This window comes from Sorex fumeus, unplaced genomic scaffold (genome assembly GCF_029834395.1).
Source record: "Sorex fumeus unplaced genomic scaffold, SorFum_2.1 ptg000008l, whole genome shotgun sequence".
NCBI classification, from domain to species: domain Eukaryota; kingdom Metazoa; phylum Chordata; class Mammalia; order Eulipotyphla; family Soricidae; genus Sorex; species Sorex fumeus.
In genome coordinates this window covers 19,488,030-19,509,906 of record NW_026606065.1, presented here as the reverse complement: position 1 = coordinate 19,509,906, position 21,877 = coordinate 19,488,030, and positions in this window count along the sequence as shown.

Sequence of the window (21,877 nt, the reverse complement as noted above, 5' to 3'; positions counted from 1 at the left end):
GCTAGGGGAAAAGGCAGCTCAGATAGAGAAGGGAACACCAAATAAAGGGTGTTGGGAGGATCCTCCCAGGATGGGAGAAGCATGCTGAAAGTAGACTATCGACCAAACATGATTGTCACACATTGCCTCTTTTGAAAACCACAACACCCAATAAGAGAGAGAGAACAAAAGGGAATGCCCTGCCACAAAGGAAGGGTGGGATGGGGGTATGGGGGTTGGGAGGAATACTGGGATCCTTGGTGGTGGGAAATGGGCACTGGTGGAGGGATGGGTATTTGATCAGTGTATAATTGAAACCCAAGCACAAAAGTTTGTAAGTCTACAACTGTACCTCATGGTGTCTCACTAATAAAAATTTTAAAAAAAGAAAGAAAAGTAGGCTGAATCAATTTATTTTTATTTCTGATTTGGGCAGGAGTTATGGTTAGAAACAAATAAGGAATAGAATTACTCAAGGTATAACTTATTATGAGTACTAGAGTCAGTGTCTAAAAGACAGGCAACTGCAGGAAGCTTCACTATCACTATCACCCTATTGTTCATCAGTTTGCTTGAGTGGGCGCCAGTGATGTCTCCATTCATCCCTGTCACATGCTAGTGTAGCCAGATGATATATTGGGGCTCTTGCAGGGTCGGGGTAATGAGAACCATCATTGTTACTATTTTTGACATATGAGTATGCCATGGGTAGCTTGCCAGGCTCTGGTATACTCTTGGTAGCTTGTCGGGCTCTCTGAGATGGATGGAGGCTTTTGGGGCAGCCTCTAATCACCTTTACAGGTGTCCCCAGTCAGGCATATATGGGAGCAAGATACTCTCGGTAGCCTGCTGGGTTCTCTAAGAGCGAGAACTAGATAATAACAGGTTGCACAGCCACATTTTCGGCAGTGCGCTTCCAGGAGCTTGGTTTTATAGTCTCTGGATCTTGACCATTGATGGGGTTACACGGCAGTCGGTGGGTGTAACTGTCCAGTCTCTGGAAGATGGGGGATCTGGGTGGAGGAGGCCCAGTCCCGAACCGAGCAGGCTTGGAGATCTCAGCCCCAGGTCCCACACACCTGGGTTCCTATGCCGGTTCCTTCATGTGTGAGGCTCATCCTAGCATGTGGAGAGTGGTCCCAGCATGGCTGTGGCTGGGTCCCAGAACTCTTCAGCTGTCAGGGCTCTGCTCGGGGTGGAGAGGGAAACTCAACTTGCTCCCCTTCATGGGGCTCCAGTGAAGACAGCCAGGCGTGGGGGCAGGAGAATTAAGAAGTGCAAAGCGAAGAGACATTATTTTAGAGTCAAGATCTCTAAGAACATATATACATATATAATATGTGGCAGGATTTTCTCATAAAATAAGAATATGGGGTTGGAGTTAAGATTTGACCCTGAGAATACTTACCTTGCATGAACTAAAGCTCTCTGATCCCTGGAAATACACACAAACACACATACACACACACACACTCATGCACACAACATTCCTGAGATTAAAACATTATCAGTTTCAGTTCCTTACAACACTTCCTAGATACAACGTATTAAAAGTCTAGCACAAAAAGACATTATTGTTTTCTAAAAATATTCTTTATTCTTTAAATTTTTGCTGTTTTGGGGGTTTTCCACACCCAGGTGTGCTCAGGGCTTACTTATGGCTCTATGATCAGGGAATATTCCTGGTGGAGCTTGGTGGACCATATTGGTCCCAGGAACTGAATCAAGGTCAGCTGCATGCAAGCAAGTACTTTGCCCACTATGTTGTCTCTCCAGTGCCCAAATATTCTTCTTTTTGCACTTTCATATATACTATTATAATTCTTCGATTGCTTTCCTGAAATTATATTATTACCATATATTTCAAAACTGACCCTATACAAATTTAGCCCTCAACTGCTTTTTTTTAAAATTTAGATCAATATTCCCTTATAAACTTCCATGAGGTTATGGAGCTGGGCCAAGATGGCCCAAAAAAGGGGAAAGAAAGATCTGTGAGCAAACTCAGATCATCAACACAAAGAACACATGGAAGACGTTAAATAAAAAATCCCAAAGGGCAGGGGCGGGAGGTATCACTGAAAATTCCACTGGAGAAAATAGCCACAATCTCAGGGAGTACTTTCTAGAGTAGGGGCTCATGACAAGCATAGATTAAAGAGGAAAGGGACCAGCAAGCTGGCATCAGCTTTCAAACAGCTCCGATAATGCGGGGAGACTGTGGCACAAAGGTTTTACAGAGGATTAGCTTTGTATCTATACCTGCTGGTTGCAAAGTAGACTGACAGATGACCAGAAACAGCACAGAGAGCATGCTGTGGCCACAGTATATGGTTACAGCAGCCATCCCATAGGTGCCAAGTTTTAAAAAATTCAGTAGCAGCATATGACCACAGAATTGAAGAATGATCTAGATCAATGACCTAGAGATAAATCATCACATTATCATCAATAAATAAGAGGAAAAAAGAAACAATGTGTTCTTTTTAAAAAAAATCAGAAAAACTGAAGATGTTTATGGGACAACCTTAAAAATATATTCTCTTCATTAAAGATGTATCAGAAGAAAAAGAGAGGAAGTTGAAGAGTTGCTGGTGGAAGAGATAATAAGAGAAAAATTACCTAATCTGAGCAGGCAAACTTGCTCTGATTCAGAAGCACAAAGCTTTCTGAACAGAAGAAACCCAACACAGAACATGAATACACATTGCAGTCAAAATAACAGGAATTAGAGAGAGATTCTCTAAAGTACTAAGAAAGAAAAAATTCATATTTAAGAGATTCACCATAAGACATAACATTCTTCTCGAATAAAAGTCTATAAGCAGGTGGAGAATTAAATCATCTATTGAAAATAATAAGTGAAAAATTTCTTAAATAATAACCTATTCTGTCAGGCTATCACTCACATTTGAGGATGTGATTAAGTAAATTTGCAAAAAAATATTTTTACAAAGAGCATCCATTGCCTCTAAACCAGCTCTGCAGGAAATATTAAATGGTTTCCTACAAAAAGCAAGGAGACTTCATTCAGAAACTGAAACATGAAAGACAAAATGGGGCAAAGAGTGAGTTGATAAAGAAACTCACAAATTGACCTCTAGAATTATGCACTTTTAGCTTGAAAGGGAAAACAAGCTCAGAACATCAAAGGTAAACTGCACAGTAGACTTCAAAGAAAAACTGCTTAAAATCAGTAACAAGAAGAGGCATATGGAAGCAAAATAGAAAAAAACATTTTCAAAATACAAGTGAAGAGAATAAGGAAAAACCAAAAAAAAAAGACAAATGTTGAAATATCCAAAATCCTCATAGAAAAATGGCAACAAATTCCTTCATATATATAATTTCTTGAAATGTCAATGAATTGGACTCCCTTATCAAAGGCTTGACTGTCAAGGTAGATCAGGAAAATCCAATCTTCTGGTGCTGACAAGAGATGGCTTTGAGCTTTTCATATAAATATAGATCTGCAGTGAAAGATTAACAAAAAACAAATATACAGATAAATAATAGCCTGGAAAAGTAGAGACATCCATATTTGGATCAGTCAAAATACTTTCCAAGCCTAAGAAGGTGATGATAAGAGATACAGAGGTTTGCTATTACACACCAGTTACAGAAGCAATACACCAAGAATACTCAATGAGAAAACAAAAGTACTAAATGAAGAATGGAAATAACTGGGACTAATGGATATAGATAATACACTTCTTCCTAAAAAACACATTTTTTCCATTTATATAGAATATTCTCTAGAATATATAATGTGGAAGGATGCAGTATGAATGACCATAAAGTCATGAAATAGAAATCATATCAACTAGCTTTAAAGACCACAGTGACATGAAGGTAATGACTAAACATAAAAAGAAGTCTGGGAAAACTCCAATATTTGGAACCTAATCAAAATGTTGGTAAACATCCATTCAAAGAGGAACTCACAAAAAATAGAAATATTCCTCAAGATAAAAAAGAAAACACAAAATACCCCTTAACTTTTAGGAAAGCAAAAGATGTTCTATGGAGAGCAGTTCAGAGCAATATAGGCTTAACTCAAGAAATAAGATTAGCCTGAAGAGAGAAAAGAATGAGATCAAATCAAGAGGGAAGGAAGAAGATGAGAGATGGAAATAATGGAGGAGCAGGGTTCAAGGCTTCGGTTACAGTGGTCATGTAGGAAAATTGTATTGCTATATATTCAAAGCAAAGACCCAACAAAACTGAGGGAAAAAATGTTATCTAAGCTGCAAACAACAAACATCACTTTTCACTTGTCATCCTGTTGATCATTGATTTGCTCAAGCAGGCACCAGTAACGACTCCATTGATCCCTGTCACATGATAGCATAGCCAATGGCTTCCTGGGGGCTCTTATAGGCTCAGGGTAATGAGGCCCATTATCGTTACTGTTTTTGGCATAGCAGCCATGGGTAGCTTGCCAGGCTCTGCCGTGCAGGTGGGATACTCTCGGTAGCTTGCCAGGGTCTCTGAGAGGGACAGGGGCTTTTGGGGAGCTCTCTAATCACTTTTACAGGTGTTCCCAGTCCACCAAATGCAAGGTTTTGGCTCCTTGTGCTCCAGGAAAAACTGTGTTGCTTTCTTCCAGGAGCTTTATTTTATAGTCTCTGAATCTTGGCTGTTTATGAGATTACATGGTGCCAGGGGCAGCTTCTGGGTGTGTCTGCCAAGCTACTAGAATATGTGGAACCTGGGGCTGGAGAGATAGCACAGCGGGTAGGGTGTTTGCCTTGCACACGGCCGACCCGGGTTCGATTCCCAGCATCCCATATGGTCCCCTGAGCACCGCCAGGAGTAACTCCTGAGTGCAGTGCCAGGAGTAACCCCTGTGCATCGCCGGGTGTGACCCAAAAAGCAAAAAAAAAAAAAAAAAACCCAAAGAAACAAACAAAAAAAAAATGGGGAACCTGTGTGGAGGAGGCCCAGTCCTGATTGGAGCAAGCTTTGAGATTTCAGTCCCGGGTCCCGCATACATGGATTACTCTGTCGGTTCCTTCATGGGTGAGGCTCATTCGAGCAGATAGAAAATGTCCTTGACATGGCTGTGGATAGGTTTTGGAGGTTTTTAGCTGCCGGGGTTCTGCTTGGGGTGAGAGGGAAGCTCAACCTGCCCCTCTCCAAGATGCCCTGGTGAAGACAGCCTGGCACAGGGGCAGGAGATTAATAAACATCAAATATAATAATGTGTTACTCAAGGTAGTAGGTTGGAGTGTTAGGGTAATTGTAGTATGAGAACACTGATAGAGGGAAGTTGACAGTAGTAGTGGGATTAGGGTTGAAATATTGAATGCCTGAAACCCAAATTTCAGTAACTTTTTAAATCAAAGTTATTTAAACAATAAAGTATTAAATGAGCCATCGCCACAGAAACAATCCCTCAAACAACCCAATCTTATATTAACCTGGGCAAGGAAATAGTACAAATAGGGACATAAATCAATAATAAAAATTAAGCAATAAAAGGGTAAATTGAAAATATGGATGTTTTTTCAAAGGAATATAAAATAGACAAACAGGGGCTAAAAAAGAGAAAAGCAACTAGATCAGATCAGAGCTAAAAGGGGGAACAATTAAAAGTGATATCTCAGAAATGCAAAGGATCTTAAGAGTTTACTATGGCTGAAACAATTTTATTCCACCAAATTGGAGAACCTTGAAGATATGGATGAAAATTTAGACTCACTCATCCCAAGAATGAATTAAAAGGGGAAAGAAACCCTAAGGAGATAGGTTATAAGGAAATTGAAAGAGTAATAAGCCTCAATTCCCCATTCCAAAGTTCCGGTCTAGACATGTTCATTAGTGAGTTCTACCAACTCTTAACGTGAGTTTATTATCTAGACTCCTCAAACTATTGCACACTATTGAAGAAATAGAATTCTTTCACAAAAGCTTCTATTTAGCCAATATTACCAAAATACCAAAAACATATCAATATTTTACAAATTGAAAAGAAAATTGCAGCTTAATATCCCTTATGAATATATACACTATACATTAAGTTGTCGATGAAACTTTACTAAACCAAACTGAATAATACATCAAGAGGATATGAACCATAAAGCATAATTTATTTCGGGTGTATGAGGATGGTTTAATATACACAGTTCAATTAACATTACATAACATATCATCACAAGATAAAACTTCATATTATCATTTTAGTAGATGAATAGAAAAAATTCTGCAAGACACAGCATTTGTTCATTATAAACACTCAACAAATTAGTGATAGAAGAAACATACCTTAGAGGCAGAGAAGCAGTCTTCAGAATCAAAATACACTATAAAAATCTGTTGCATCTCTGTAACAGAAAAAATATCACAAAAATCCCATTTTAATGAGTGCTTCAAACATCAATTGCATAGGAATCAATTTAACAAAGATATGAAACATTTATATGTAAAACACTTGTGTTAAAGAAGTAGACGATGACTCAAGGAAATACAAAACATATTTTATAATCCACGATAAGAAGAAATAATCTTGGGCTGGAGAGATTGTATAGTGAGTAGGGCACTTGCCTTGCTTGCAGTCAGTTGGGAGTTCCATCCACAGCATCCCATATGGTCCTCCAAGCCTTGCCAGAAATAATGGCCAAGTGCAAAGCCAGGAGTACTGCAGGGCATGGCCCAAAAACAAAGAAAAAAAAGAAGAAATAATATTGACAAAGTGACCATATTACCTAAAATATGATAGATATTCAGTGAAATTCCGATCAAAATCACAATGGAATTCTTCAAGGACTTAAATGTTGTGAAAATTTGTTTGGAATCATAAAACTCAATGTTAATTTCTTTCTTATTTACTATGAAATTTTTAGGGAAAATAATATGATGAAAAGCATGACCTTTTCTGGATCTATAGAGATAGTTCAGCAGGTAGGGCACTTTCCTTGCATGCAGTCACCTGGGTTTTTCCCAGTATCCCATATGGTCCCCTGTGCACCAGCAGCAATGTACCCTGATTTCAGATCCAGGAATAAGCTCTGTATGCAACTGGATGTGGCCCAAAAGGAAAAAACAGAACAAAAAAATCACATTTTCTGACATTAAAAGATAAAGTTATGTAAATCAAATTTGTGTGGTACTGGAATAAAAACAGACTTTTAGTTTGTAGAAAAGACTTGAGAGCCTGGGAATAAAACATCAGATTTTATAGTTTAAACAACTATTAAGTAACTATTTACATAGTACTTTATAGCTAATTAAATATTATATAATATAAATATATTTAACTATTATACATATACTTAAATACAAACATACTATTATGCATATACTTAAATATAAACATATTAATCCCATCAGCGGCATAGACTCAGAGACTATAAAAACCAGCTCCCGAAACCGCGCGGCCGCATTTGCGGCCGCGCAACATCTTATTATGACATCTTATTATCTCATTCCTACTTTGGACAAACTGGCAGGTTACCAAATGTAGCCTGCCCGCAGGGCAGAGTCTGGCAAACTCCCCTTTGCGTACCCAATATGCCAAATACCAGTAACAATGATGGGTCTCATTCTCCTAAAGAGCCTTGAATATAATCTCAGGGCTAGGATGAAGGAGATATTACTGGGGTCTGCCCGAGGCAATCGACGAATAACAGGATGATTTGTGATTTGTGATTTGTGAAACATATTAACAAATAGGTATATAAATATACTTATTATATAATATAGTTAAGTATATTTACTTAGTCATTTAACTATTAAGTAACTATATAGTTACATTAAGAAACTACTTAAATAGTTACTTAAGTAACATATAGTTAAGTAATTTATATATAACTTATATAGTTACTTAAGGGAAATGAGATCCATTCGCTCTCAAACCACCATCTCCGAATGCAACAGTTATATATACCTAGGTCGAGAAATCAACATGATGAATGACCTGGCACCTGAGTTGCGCAGGAGGAAGAGAGCGGCTTGGAATGCCTTCAAGAGCATTGAAGAAATAACTAAAAGGACAAAGAACCTCCAGCTACGAGCACATCTCTTTGATTCCACTATACTTCCTGCATTAACATATGCCTCAGAGACCTGGACCCTTCGAAAACAGGATGAGAACGCTATTAGGGTCTCTCAAAGAGGAATCGAAAGAGCTATGCTTGGAATATCACGATTCACTCAAATGAGAGATAGAATCCGGAGTTCTGATCTTCGTCAACGCTCAAGAATCAGGGACGCTGTCTCATTTGCCAAGACATCAAAAATCAGATGGGCTGGACACGTAATGAGGTTTACAGACAACCGCTAGACTAGAGCCATTACTGATTGGATTCCACGGGGCATCAAAAGATCACGTGGACGCCCACCTATAAGATGGTCAGACTTCTTCGTCAAGACCCTAAATGATCGGTTTGAGGCTCTGCATGTTCCTAGAACGAACAGATACCATTGGGCTACGCTAGCACGCAACCGGGTTGAATGGAGACGTTACTGGCACCCGCTCGAATAAATCGATGAATAATGGGGATTAAGTAATTAAGTGATAAGTGATAGTTACTTAATGATAAAGAAACTAAGTGTTTTATGTGGAGGAGGAAAAGACTTTTCAACAATAGGATATGGTGGTTGGGGAACTGAATAGGCACATAGGAGAAAATAAAATTGGAGGACCAGAAAGGTATTACAGCAGGTAACCCTAACATGCAGCTAATTCACGTTTAAATCTCAGCAATGCATTTGGTTCCCTCACCTATGCTAGGAATAATCTCTACACACAGAGTTAGGAGTAAGCCTTGAACACACACAAGTATGGTCTAAAAACCAAAGGTTTGGAATTGGCTTTATCTGAGTATGCACCCTAGGCGTCCTCTAGGACCCTGGGACGCTCACCATCCCTGAGCCTCTTCCTGTTCGTCCCCAACACTGTGCCTGGTATCCTTCCTCCCCCAGGTCAGTCCGTGCTCGAACCCAAGACTTGGCTTTCTCCACGTACGGAACCCAGCTGTCCTCTAGGACCCTGGGATGCTCACCATCCCTGAACCTCTTCCTATTTGTACCCAGTGCTGTGCCTGGTCTTCTTCCTCGGCCAGAATGTACCCCCCCACACACACACACCAGGTACCTGTAGGGAGCGTGGCCTCTTCAGAAGTGGACGTGGCCTCTATAGTAGTAGGCGTGGCCTAATTTGGGGCCACAGGTAGTTTACTCATAGCCAGCAATCTCGTGTAATATCTCAGTTTACATACCTCCACACCAACATGAAGAAACAACACGCATGATGAAAGAGTCCAAAAGCCTCAGTAGGTACTACCCAACTAAGGGACCTCTCTGAGAAAGAATTCAGATATGAAGTCATGAAGATGTTCAATGAACTCAATGAAACAGTGAGACAGATATCTAGTAAATTAAAGGAGGGCATGAAAGAAACAGTCATGAAAATACGGGAAGAAATGAAAGCATAAATTAGAAATCTATTCACAGAAATGTCATGAAAAAAAGATTCGGTAGATGAAATAAAAAACTCACTCTATTCCCACAACAGTAGAATGGCCACAGCTGAAGACAGAATCAGTGAGCTGGAAGATCAGCTGCATGAAGCCTACAGGCAACAACAAACAATGGCAAGAGACCTCAAAATAGCTCTGGAGCAAATCAGGGTCCTAGGAAATGATTCCAAGAGGAACAACATTTGAATCATTGGAGTACCAGAAGGTCAGGGAAACAATCCCACTGAAAAAAACACAGTTAAACAAAGTATTGCTGAAAAGTTTCCAGAGCTAGACGATGCAGTCATTCAGATTCAAGGAGCCCAAAGGGTGCAACCAAAAGAGACCCTAACAAAAATACTCTATTACATATCACAGTTAGAATGATGGATGCCATGGATAGAGACACAATACTGCAAGCAGCAAGGTCAAAGAAGGAGATCACACACAAAGGAGCACCCCTTAGATTCACAGCAGACCTACCAGAGGAAACCCTGCAGCCCGAAAGCAATGGTGGGACATAATGAAAAAACTCACTGAAATGAACACTTCACCAAGAATACTCTATCCGGCTAAGCTTTCATTCAAAATCAAAGGAAAAGTACACTATTTTCTAGATAAACAGCAGGTCAGGAACTTCACAAACTCAAATAACCAAACCTAAAAGAAGGGCTAAAGGGGCTACTAAAATACAAGACAAACCCTACAAGCACAACAAATCCTCACAGAAAGATGACACAAAAGCCCATAACAATAATCTCTCTCAACATCAATGGTCTAAATTCACCAATTAAGAGTCACAAAGTGGCAAATTGTATTCAGAGACAGGACCCAACAATTTGCTGCCTATAAAAAACCCATCTCAACAGTCAGAGCAAACACAGACTCAAAGCTAAAGGATGGAAAACAATCCTGCAAGCAAACAGTTCCCTCAAAAAAACTGGGGTGGCCATATTAATATCCAACAATATAAATTTCAGGTTGAAAAAGATTAGAAGGGACAGCAAAGGTCATTTTCTATTTATGAGGAGATATGCACAACATGAAAAAATCACTCTCTTAAATGTATACGCACCAAATGAGGGAACAGCTAAATATTTAAAACAACTGCTAGCAGATTTTAAGGAGGACATTGCTAGAAGCACAATAGTAGCCGGAGACTTCAACATCACCTTATCATCTCTAGATAGATCAACAAAAACAAAACACAGTAAGTAAACATTTACTTTGAAGGAAGTAAAGGAAGAGAGAGGACTTATAGACCTATACAGGATTTTACATCCCCCCCCAAAAAAGAATACACATTCTTTTCCAGTGCACCCAAAACATTTTCCAGAATAGACCATGTGCTAGGTCACAAAACAAATCTCAATAGAATCAGGAACATAGAAATAGTATCAACAAACAATCTTTTCAGACCACGATGCACTGAGCATAGAAGTGAATCACACACAGTCGCGGAGAACCAAATCAAACACCCGGAAATTAAATAACTCAATGTTGAACAACGAGTAGGTGAGGAAAGAATTCAAGGACGAAAACAAAAGATACCTGGAAACAAATGAAAATGAAGACATGAGTTACCAAAACCTATCGGATGAAGCTAAAGCCATGTTAAAGGGAAAATTTATAGCTCAGCAAGCATTTCTCAGGAAGGAAGAAAGGGCCCACATAAAAAACTTGACTTCACAGCTCAAGATCTTAGAAAAGGACCAACAAAAGGAGAAAGCCCAAATTGGGCAGAAGGAAAGAGATCATAAAACTTAGAACAGAAATCAACAACATGGAAACCAAAAAAAAACATTCCGAAAGATCAATGAAACCAAGAGCTGGTTCTTCGAGAAAATAAGATAGATAAACCATTAGCAAGACTCACAAAGAAAGAGAGAGAACCCTAATAACCCGAATCAGAAATTAGAAGGGGGATATCACAACAGAATCCAAAGAAATTCAAAAGATCATCAGAGACTACTTTGAAAGTCTGTATGCCACGAAACAAGAGAACCTAGAAGAAATGGATAAATTCCTAGATTCCTATAATCTCCCAAGGCTGAATCAAGAAGATCTAGAGTACCTGAATAGACCTATTAACATCAAGGAAATTGAAACTGTCATAAAAAGTCTTCTCAAAAACAAAAGACCAACCAGGTGCAAATGGATTCACTAACAATTTTTTACAAACATATAAAGAGGACCTATTGCCAGTTCTTCTCAAGCTTTTCCAGGAAATTGAAGAAACAGAAAGTCTTCCAAACAACTTCTATGAAGCCCATATCTCTCTAACACCAAAAAGAAACAAAGAACCACAAGAAAAGAAAACTACAGGCCAATATCCCTGAAAAACACAGATGTGAATATTCTCAACAAAATACTAGCGAATAGAATTCAACAACTCATCAAAAAAATCATACACCATGTCCAAGTGGGACTCATCCGGTGATGCCAGGATGGATTAACATTTTGAAATTAATTAACATAATCCATCCTATCAACAAAAGAAGAAATGAAAACCATATGACCATATCAATAGATGCAGATAAAGCAATTGACAAGATCCAACACCTGTTTATGATGAAAACCCTTGCCAAAATGGGTATAGAGGGAGCTTTCCTCTATATAGTTAAATCCATCTACCACAAGACTAGAGCAAGCATCATCCTCAATGGGGAAAATCTGAGTTTTCTCTCTAAGATCAGGGATGAGACAAGGATGCCCCTCTCTCCACTGCTGTTCAATATAGTACTGAAAGTACTTGCAATAGTGGTTAGGCAAGAAAACGATATTAAGAACATCCACGGAAGAAAGGAAGAAATCAAGCTCGCACTATTCGCAGATGATGTGATACTATACTTAAAGAACCCTAGAAACAATAGACTTGTATAGTAAAGTTGTAGGCTAAAATCAATAATCATAAGTCCATGGCTTGGCTATACACAAATAGTGAGAGAGAAGAAAGTGACATGAAAAAAAAATCCCGTTCACAATTGTGCCCCAGAAAATCAGCTACCTAGGAATCAGCTTAACTAAAAGGATGTAAAATACCTGTACAAAGAAAACTACAAAATGCTACTTCAGGAAATTAAAGATGACAGGAGGAAATGGAAAGATATCCTCTGCTCATAGATTGGGAGAATTAACATTGTCAAAATGCCAATACTACCCAAAGCATTGTACAAATTATGGTGATCCCTATAACAATACTCATGACATTCTTCAAGGAAACGGAGAAAACACTCATAAAATTCATATGGAACAATAAGCCCCCACGAATAGCTCAAGCAATTTATGGGAAAAAGAAAATGGGAAGAATCAACCTCCCTAACTTCAAACTCTACTACAAAGTAGTAATAATTAAAACAGCATGGTACTGTAACAAAGGCAGAGCTGCAGTCCAATGGAACAGGGTAGAATATACTGACAGCTCCCCCCAAACATATGTCATCTAATCTTTGATAAGGGAGCAAGAAATGTGAAGTGGAGCAAGGAAAGCCTCTTTAACAAATTGTGCTGGCAAAACTGGACCGTTACATGCAAAAAAAATTGGATCAAATCTCCATCTAACACCATATACAAAAGTAAGGACAAAATGGATTACAGACCTCAACAACAGACCTGAATCTATAAGATACATTGAAGACAAGGTTGGCAAAACCCTCCAAGACATTGTAGCTAACGGTATCTTCAAAAATGACCCAACATTGGCCAAGTAAGTGAAAACAGAGATAGACAAATGGTACTTAAACTTAGAAGCTTCTGCAAATCAAAAGAAATAGTGACCAAAATACGAAGACAGTATTCAGATTGGGAAAGGATATTTGCCCAATACACATCCAACAAGGGGTTGATATCAAGGATATACAAAGTACTGGTTGAACCCCACAAGAAGAAAACATACCAACCCCATCAAAAAACAGGGCAATGAAATGAACAAAAACTTTCTCAAAGAAAAAATGCGAATGGCTAAAAGGCATATTAGAAAATGCTCTACATCATTAATCATCAGGGAGATCAAGACCACAATGAGATATCATCTCACACCACAGAGACTGACCCACATCGAAAAGAACAAAAGCAACCAGTGCTGGCACAGATGTGGCAAAAAAGGACCCTTCTTCACTGCTGGTGGGAATGGCGGCTGGTTCAGCCCTTTTGGAAAACAGTATAGGCAATTCTGAAAAAATTAGAAATTTAGCTCCCATTTTACCCAACAATAACACTCCTGGGAATATATCCCATAGAGGAAAAAAAAGTACAGTCGAAATGACATCTGCAAGCCTATGTTCTTTGCTGCACTGTTCACAGTAGCCAAAATCTGGAATAAACCCAAGTGCCCGAGAACAGATGATTGGTTAACAAAACTTTGGTACATCTACACAATGGAGTACTATGTAGCTGTTAGAAAAGATGAAGTCATGAAATTTACATACAAGTGGTACTATATGCAAAGTATCATGCTAAGTGAAATTAGTCAGAAAGAGAGGGACAGACATAGAATGATAGCATTCATCTGGGGAACATAAAGTAACAAAATAGGAAACTAACAGCCAAGAATAGCCGAGATATGTACCAGGAGGTTCACTTCATGGCTTGGAGGCCAGCTGCACATGATTGGGGAAAAGGCAGCTCAGATAGACAAGGGAGCACCAAGTAAAGGATGTTGGGAGGAACCTCCCAGGATGGGAAAAGCTGCTGAAAATAGTCTATAGACTGAACATGATTGCCTTTCAATGCCTCTTTTACAAACCACAACACCCAAAAGGAGAGAGAGAACAAAAGGGAATGCTCTGCCACAGATGTGGGGTCGGATGAGAGGGATGGTGGGGTGGGAAGTATACTGGGATCATTGGTGGTGGAGAATGGGCACTGGTAGAGGGAGGGTAGTCAATCGTTGTATAACTGAAACCCAAGCACAAATATTTGTAAGTCTACAATTGTGCCCACACCGCAAAGCCTGGCAAGCTACTCGTAACTTATTTGATATGCCAAACACAGTAGCAAGTCTCACAATGTTACTGGGCTTGCTCAAGCAAATTGGTGAACAATGGGAGGACAGGACAGGACCAGACAACTACCTCATGGTGTTTCACTAATAAGAGTTAAAAAATAAAAACAAAGATAAATAAAATAAACAAAACCTATAACATCTTGTGTTTAGACATCTTTCAGAACATATAGGTAATAAATAAAAATTATTTTTGTAGGTTTCTTTTGGGGATACTATTTTACATCAAATAAAACAGTCATAGTTTGGAGGCTGGAGTACAGTACAGCAGGTAGGTGCTTGCTTTACATGCAGCATACTAGAGTTCAATCCCTGGCATCCCATGTGGTTCCCCAAGCACTGTCTGAGCACAGAGCCTGGACTAATCCCTGATCACTATTGGACGTGACCGCAAATAAACAAACAAAAAATGTCATAGTTTTATGCTTCAATACACAATATACAATGGATAATATTACATTTTATCAGTTAAACATAAACGTGAAGTCCTCATTTTAAACATTAAGCAAAATGGTCTCTTGCACATTTGGAAGCATAATTTCTATTATATGCTATTATATGTACAATCTTCTTCCTGGAATTTAAGTAGGTTATGCTCAGTTAAAATACTCTGAGGTTATTATTTAAATTCTAAATGTAGATATACATTCCTTCTGATTTGGGAAATAATCGTGCAAATGGCATGAAAAAATTTACAAAAGTAAGACAAAAACATGCCAAGGGCTATGATACAAGGACACTAACTAAAACTAATCAATAAAACGTGGTGAGCAAAATATATTGCCTGAGTATCAGTATCAGTGACAGGGACAAGGACCAGGTTTTAATTCTCCCCTATATATTGACTCTTCTCTTAGTTTCATTTATTTTTAATTAAGAAAAAAAACAAAAATTCTAAACTAGGTGGGTTAAATTTGGATTTAAAAAGATCTCTAGACCACAGGGGAAATATGAAAATATTACCGTTTCTCAGTCACAATGCCAGAAATGCAGGGAAACAAGATTAGTTTTTATCATCAAAGAAATGCAGTAGATGTGTGTCAACATATTTTCTTCTGCAGCCCTACCTGATGCTTTTAATTATTTATAGAATAAACTGAAAGTTATAAAAATTCACAGTTCCATTTGTCATAATGTAATAATAATGTAGAATAAGAATTTTTGGTGTTAAAAACATGATTTTCATGGGAATTTTATGAATTAAATCATTTTAGGGTAAACTTTGTTTGCCAAAAGATATCTGAGCAGAGCTCAGCGAAATAATCCTGTTGAAAGCAGAGTAAAACATTCCTGATGCACTGTTTGTGGATATAGTATTTTCATTAACCAAACTTAGTTCTAGCACTTAACAGCTATAAATAAGTGTTCCAACTTTGCTATCTTTTTCACCATCATTACACCAGGAATAGTAATGGTTCTTGTGTAGTTTATTTTATATATTAAATGAAGAAATGTGCACAATACACTTAGGGAGCATGTCAATATATATTTATCAATTATTATAAATGTACCATGTGGTGGCAGATATGGATAATGATGAGGGAGATATGGGACTAATTTTGGAATATACCCTATGATTTGTTTTAAAAAGTATTTTATTGAGATGCTTTTTATTTTCTGAGCACACTCTGGATGATATTATCTAAAAATAGTTTGATAATGAATGAATAAAGGGTACGACATAAAAGAGTTTTTACCCAAAGTTGGTGAGACAAGTCCCCTACATCCACTGCAATAATCCAAGGGACTAGTAATAGACTTAGGTGCATGGGGGAGCGACATTCTGTTTTGTTTGACTAAACAAGGAATGTTTTCCAGGGATAGATAGATAGTAGAGGTTTAGGCACTTTTCTTATCTGTGACTTGATCTTGGTTCAGTCCCAAGCACTATAAGGAATGACCCCTGAACACGGAGTCAGGAGTCAGCCCTGAGCACTGCCAGGTATGACCTGCCCCATCGCCCTCCAAAAAAAAAAATGAAGAGAAAAGAAAGAAAAATTTCAAGCAGGTATTTTGTCCAGGGCACTGCTGAGTTATCAAGTTGTGTTTTGTTTTGTTTCAGACAGGTACATCATTCATTATGGACAAGTGCTGTATCATATGCCTTTTGTAAGAAGTGTAAAACAACATACTTGTAAAGAATGTTTTGAGGGACTGGAGATATAGCACAAAAGTTAAAGCAGTTGCTTTGAATGCACATAACTATGTTTCAAGTTCTGCCACTGCATACGGCTTCCCAGCAGTGGCAGGGCCATGAGCCTTAACACAGAGCCACTATGTCCAGTATGGCATAACCTCTTGCACCCCTACCCACTGCTTCCAAAATAATTTTGCCTTTATTCACTTTATGTTTTCATTTTATGTATTCATAAAGTGAATTTCACTTTATGAAATTCACAAATTATAGAATAGGTTGACATCATATACACAATAAATGTTTGTATTAAAGAATATCAATGACAAAATATTTGAATAATTGACAAGTATCACAATTTACTGTGCTTTCTTATGTCTTGCTTTTTTTAGACCTAAGTTAATGATAATATTTAAAAACTAAGGATTGCAAATAGCCGATACTATGTAGGAGCTAGCATATGTTACCATTTAGAAAATAGCATTCTCTTTTCCATTTTGTTTAATACAAATACAACTTTAGTACTACATAACAGTCTATGCTTTATTTGAAGGGATGCAATTAACATCTTTACTGACTGCTATCATTTGTAAAGTACAATAAATATTACCCATTGACAATCATCAGTTAACATGTATGGATAAATCTGGTTGATATTCATTTACTAAAGAAGAAATGAGCAATGCTGATGAATTAAAGAGAAATCACTTGCCTTGAAATTTTTAGCAAGGATAGGATAATCAATAAATTCTAAACTCTAAATCAAATTATTTTACAGAACATCTGAATTCCAAAATAATATCAGAACTTTATTTCACTTTTATAATTGGAACTGATATAAAAAGAACAATCCACATTGATTATTATCTTGTCAGAGATAGTTTTAAATACTGAGAAAAATCTTTCCAATCTTTAATATTAACAGTCAGAAATTAATTTTCAGAATAAATTTCTACTACATGCATTTTTTCACTTTTCAACATGCATTGTTCACTTCCTATGTTACCTTTTATTATCAAAGAATAATATTAGTATATTATTTTTCCCTAATCTCACAAACATGCCACTGAGTTAACACTTTTTAATGAGTAACTAGTGAATATTAGGAAGTCAAAGAGAAAGAGTACAGTGTCTTTCTAAAGACCTATTTGAAAAAAGTTTTCTACAGGATTTAGGTTACATAAAAAACTTTGAACATTACCTTTAATTTTCTTTTATGTCAGCAAAGATTTTAACATTATATATAAAAATTTACATATAATTTTTAAGAAAATATATTTAAAACATTTATTTTAAAATGGTTTTATACTATGACTTTGACCGTCCTCAAATTTTACTTTTTTGTTTGTTTTATTAGTGAAGAAAGATAATTTTTATTTAATAAAACTTTGACTTCTAGGAGAGATAGAGAAAATATGTGTTCAAGAAAAACCATGGGGGCTGGAGTGATAGTACAGTGTGTAGGGCTTTTGCCTTCCACGCAGCCAACATGGGTTGAATTTCCAGCATCCCATCTGGTTCCCTGAGCACTTCTAGGAATAATTCCTGAGTGCAGTGCCAGGAGGTTAACCCTATGTATTGCCAGGTGTGACCCAAAAAGCAAAAATAAAGAAAGAAAAGAGAAAAACATGGCCCTTATGATAGTGGAAAAAGTTAGTAAAGAGAAAAGTAATCAGGAATGCATTCAAGTGAGAATACGGACTTAAATAACAAGCTCTAAAATTGTGTTACATTATTTCCCAATGGACTGGAGCGATAGCACAGCGGGTAGGGTGTTTACCTTGCACGCAGCCAACATGGCCTACCCGAGTTCGATTCCTCCGGCCCTCTCGGAGAGCCCGGCAAGCTACCGAGAGTATCTCACCCGCACAGCAAAGCCTAGCAAGCTCCCCGTGACGTATGCGATATGCCAAACACAGTAACAACAAAGTCTCACGATGGAGACGTTACTGGGCCTGCTCAAGAAAATCGATGAACAACAGGAGGACAGTGACAGGGACAGTTATTTCCCAATAAACTTCATTGCCACTACTTTATCTATATCACTATCACTATCACTATCACTATCACTATCACTATCTCTATCACACTTTAATGTCTCAATTTGTCCCTGTCACGTGCAAGTGTAACCCGATGACATATTGTGGGCTCCTTCAGGGTCAGGGGAATGAGGACCATTCATTGTTACTGTTTTTGACATATCGAGTATGCCAGGGGTAGCTTGTCAGGCTTTGCCGAGCAGGTGGGATACTCTCGGTAGCTTGCCGGGCTCTCCAAGACGGATTGAGGCTTTGGGGGTAGCCTCTAATCACCTTTACAGGTGTTCCCAGTCAGGCATATAGGCAGGCATGATACTCTCAGTAGCCTGCCAGGTTCTCTGAGAGTGAGAACTAGAGAATAAAAGGTCGCAAGAGCTTGGTTTTATAGTCTTTGGATGGGCGTTGATGGGGTTACACAGCAGTTGGTGGGTATAACTGTCTAGCTACTGAAAGGTAGTAGAGCTGGGTGGAGGAGGCCTAGTCCCAATCTGAGCAGACTTGGAGATCTCAGCCCCAGGTCCTGCACACCTGAGTTCCTCTGCCGGTTCCTCATCCAAGCATGTGGAGAGTGGTCTCAGCATGGCTTTGGCTGGGTCCTGGAGGTCTTCAGCTTTTGGGGCTCTGCTCGGGGCAGAGAGGGAAACTCAACCTGCTCTCCTCCAAGGGGCCCCGGTGAGGACAGCCAGGCACTGTATATATATATATATATATATATATATATATATATATATATATATAATTTATCTCTTGTATATATATAATTTATCTCTATATAATTAATTAACATTAGTTTTGAGTAGATTAAAACATACTGTGGTAAAAATGTAGAAGATACTTAACTCTTAATAGCTTCTTTCCTGGTTCCTATCACTCACTACAGCAAGTATTCCTATTCAATATTAGTTTACATATTTGTATTTAAAATATATATTAAAATAGCAATTTTTTTATGCTCCAGTGTTGTGGGGGAAAGATGGTATGTTCTTTCTTTTTTTTTAATTTTCATTTTGAGGTCACACCTGAATACACACCTGGTGTGTATTTCTGGCTCTGTACTCAGTTATCACTCCTGGCAGGACACAGGATACAGTATTGCGTGCCAGGGATTGAACCCAGCTCAACCACATATAAGGTAACACCTTACTTGCTGTATAGTCTATCGCCTTCACCGTCTCACAGTAAGTTTTATAAGTTTAGTTTGGATTTCAAATACTTGAAAGTATTAAATATCATAAGAATAGCAACTTAAATTTACTAATTTACTAAATGTTTCACTGAAATATGGATATTTAATACTGTAACCCGTGCCTCTATTTAGCAGATTACAGTCTTATAAAATTACAAATTGTTAGGATTTTTACATTTTTGAAGATAAATAATTTTGTTGTTTTCACTTTTTTTTATTAAGACACATGGGCTAGAGCGATAGCACAGTGGATAGGGTGTTTGCCTTGCACATAGCCAACCCGAGTTCGATTCCTCCACCCCTCTCAGAGAGCCCGGCAAGCTACCGAGAGTATCTTGCCTGTACGACAAAGCCTGGCAAGCTACCCGTGACGTATTCGTATGCCAAACCCAGTAACAACAAGCCTCCCAATGGTGACATTACTGGGCCTGCTCGAGCAAATTGATGAACAAAAGGAGGACAGTGACAGTGACAGTCACAGTGATTAAGATACATAATCAAAATAAATTTGAGGAATACTTATGTAGGGATTAGCCACTGAAAGGAATTTTGAGACTGAATTTAGAAAAAAAAATAGTGATTTTTCTATGTTCTGTAAGTTACCTGTATTTGAAAAAAGAAAATGAGCATTTATTGTGGGTATGTGTGTATGTGGGGGGGGGGGGGGGGGAGGACATCTAGAATGCTTTTATAAATTTTTTAGAACTTTTTGCATTTAGGCTGCATTGAAAAGAGAGTAAAATGACATGAAAGAGATACCTCACAGGCCCCTCCTGGCCAAACATTCAATGCTGGGGACCAAGGGTAAAGTGCTGTCAGGTTCTGTGATGATGAGGATTCCTACCTCACTCTGTCAGTGTTTCAGAGGCCTCCGGGGTCCCAGCTTGTAATCCTTGGAGGAACATGTGGTGCTGGGGATACCACGGGTCGGCCACATGCAAAGCATGCATTCACTCCTATGCTATCTCTCCAGCTCCTAGCGTGCTTTTATAAATTCTTTAGAACTCTCTGGATCGGGCATTGGAAAGAGAGTACAGTAGCATGAAAAAGATACCTCATTTTTTCTCTTTCTATACTGCATATGGCATAGCTGGCATAATTTGAGGTGTCATAAATTAATTTCTGGTCATGTCAGAGTACCAGAAATGATTCCCCAATGATATAGTCCTTTGAAACCATTAAAGGAAAATCTTTTAAGACAAAGCTAGGAATGGAATGGAAAGATGTATGTGTGTGTGTGTGTGTGTGTGTGTGTTGTGTGTGTGTGTATGTGTGTGTGTGTGTGTGTATGTGTGTGTGTGTGGTGGGGGTTGCTTTTTTTTTCCTTTTTTGTTGGACTTTGGGATTATACCCAGCAATGCTCAGGGGTTACTATTGATTCAGTACTCAGGAGTTACTCCTGGCAGTGCTGTGGGATGCTGGGTATCGAACCCATGTCAGCCACATGCAAGGCAAAGATCCTACCTGCTGTACTATTGCTCCAGCCCCTATAGTGCAAAGTGTACCTTAGCCAAAATCCCAGACAGATATTCTTGGTCATGCCATCAATAAGAAAGAATATATGAAAGAATCCTAAGCTTTTTTAGATGTTAGGGAGGGAGACACCCAGCTTTGCCAAAGCTTACTCCCTGTCTCTGTAGGTAGGGTCACTTTAAGTGGTGTTCAGGAAACCATTAAGATGAATTCAATTAAGATGAGTGCTAAGGAAGCTTTTAGACTCATGTACTAACGCACAGCCTTAAAAATCTACTCTTGCTCAAGTTATTTAACTTTGATCATGGTTAGTAACCAGTTTTTCAGTTGAATTCATAGTATCCTATTGAGTCTTTCACTATAGGCCTTTCACTTGTGATATTTCATTTCTGAGGAAACACTATTTTCATTTACAGTTGTATATCTTCCTTAGGTAATGAGTCAAGCCTCACTTTATCTTCAATCCTTTAATCTTGCACAATATCAGCTATCATTCTATAATTATGCAGTCTTTTTCTCAACACGTCTACGTCTTAATAATATTTATTAGATATACATTTAAAATTATTGATAATGAGTGCTTTCATTTGTGCTATATAAAAA